The sequence below is a fragment of the Carassius carassius genome, chromosome 9 (genome assembly GCF_963082965.1).
Source record: "Carassius carassius chromosome 9, fCarCar2.1, whole genome shotgun sequence".
NCBI classification, from domain to species: Eukaryota; Metazoa; Chordata; class Actinopteri; order Cypriniformes; family Cyprinidae; genus Carassius; species Carassius carassius.
Window position 1 is genome coordinate 1,877,501 of NC_081763.1, and position 2,500 is coordinate 1,880,000.

A 2,500-nucleotide genomic window follows, 5' to 3' on the forward strand; every position below is an offset into this window, starting at 1 on the left:
ACCTAGAAGTCCATTACAATAGTCCAGTCTAGAGGTCATGAAAGCATGAACTAGCTTTTCTGCATCAGAAACAGATAACATGTTTCGTAGCTTGGCAATGTTTCTAAGATGGAAGAATGCGGTTTTTGTAACATTGGAAATATGATTTTCAAAAGACAAATTGCTGTCCAATATAACACCCAGATTTCTGACTGTAGAGGAAGTAACAGTACATCCGTCTAGTTGCAGATTGTAATCTACAAGATTCTGTGTGGTGTTTTTTGGTCCAATAATTAATATCTCTGTCTTATCCGAATTTAATTGGAGAAAATGATTTGTCATCCAATCTTTTACATTTTTAACACACTCTGTTAGCTTAGATAATTGGGAAGTTTCATCTGGTCTCGTTGAAATATATAGCTGAGTATCATCAGCATAACAGTGGAAGCTAATTCCATATTTTCTAATAATATTACCAAGGGGCAACATGTATATTGAAAATAGAAGGGGACCTAGGACGGATCCTTGTGGCACTCCATATTTTACTGATGATAAATGAGATGACACCCCATTTAAGTAAACAAAATGGTAGCGATCGGACAGGTAGGATCTAAACCATCTTAGAGCCTGCCCTTGAATACCTGTATAGTTTTGTAATCGATCTATGAGTATGTCATGATCTATGGTGTCGAACGCAGCACTAAGATCAAGTAAGACTAGAAATGAGATGCAGCCTTGATCTGACGCAAGAAGCAGGTCATTTGTAATTTTAACAAGTGCAGTTTCTGTGCTATGGTGGGGCCTAAAACCTGACTGAAATTCTTCATACAGATCATTTTTATGCAGGAAGGTGCTCAATTGAGCAGACACAACTTTTTCTAAAATATTAGACATAAATGGAAGATTTGAAATAGGCCTATAATTTGCCAGTACACTAGGATCTAGTTTTGGTTTCTTAATAAGAGGCTTGATAACCGCCAGCTTGAATGGTTTTGGGACGTGACCTAAAGATAACGACGAGTTAATGATATTGAGAAGCGGTTCTTCGGCTACAGGTAACAGCTCTTTTAGTAATTTAGTGGGTACAGGATCTAATAAACATGTTGTTGGTTTAGATACAGTGATAAGTTTATTTAGCTCTTCCTGTCCTATATTTGTAAAGCACTGCAGTTTATCTTTGGGTGCGATGGATGAAACTGAAGTGTTAGACGCTGTAGAATCTACATTTGCTATTGTATTTCTAATGTTATCTATTTTATCAGTGAAGAAATTCATAAAGTCATTACTATTTAACGTTGGTGGAATATTTGAATCAGGTGGCGTCTGGTAATTAGTTAATTTAGCCACTGTGCTAAATAAAAACCTTGGATTGTTTTGGTTATTTTCAATGAGTTTGTGGATATGCTCTGCCCTAGCAGTTTTTAGAGCCTGTCTATACCTGGACATACTGTTTTTCCATGCAGTTTTAAAAACTTCCAAGTTAGTTTTTCTCCATTTGCGTTCAAGACTACGAGTTACTTTCTTGAGAGAGTGAGTATTACTGTTATACCATGGCACAGTACGTTTTTCTCTAACCTTTTTCAATTTGATGGGGGCAACAGCTTCTAATGTATTAGAGAAAATAGTGCCCATGTTGTCAGTAATTTCGTCTAATTCATGTGTATTTTTGGGTACAAATAGCAGTTGAGATAGATCAGGCAGGTTATTTGCGAATCTGTCTTTGGTGGCTGGAACAATAGTTCTGCCCAGACGGTAACGCTGAGACATATAGTTAATATCAGTTATACGCAGCATGCACGATACAAGGAAATGGTCTGTAATATCATCACATTGGGGTACAATATCTATAGCAGTAAGATCGATTCCATGCGATATAATTAGATCTAGTGTATGATTAAAACGATGAGTGGGCCCGGTGACATTTTGCTTGACTCCAAAGGAGTTTATTAGGTCAGTAAACGCAAGTCCTAATGTATCATTTGCATTATCAACGTGAATATTAAAATCTCCCATGATTAGCGCCTTATCAACTGTAACTAGAAGGTCTGAGAGGAAATCTGCAAATTCTTTTAGGAATTCTGTATACGGCCCTGGTGGTCTATACACAGTAGCCAGAGCAAAAGATACATTAGACTTCTTTTGCATGTCTGACAGTGTAACATTTAGCAGAAGTATTTCAAAAGAGTTAAACCTGTATCCTGTTTTCTGGGTAACATTGAGAATATCACTATATATTGTTGCAACACCTCCTCCACGACCAGTCTGACGGGGCTCATGCTTATAACAGTAGTTTGGTGGAGTAGACTCATTTAGACCAAAATAATCATTTGGTTTTAGCCAGGTTTCAGTCAAGCAGAGTACATCAAAACTATTTTCTGTGATCATTTCATTTACAATAACTGCTTTGGGTGTGAGTGATCTAATATTTATGAGCCCAAACTTTAAAAATTGTTTTTGTTCATTTACTTTACATTTTTCTGGTTTAATTACGATGAGATTTTTTCTAGATCCTACATTATAT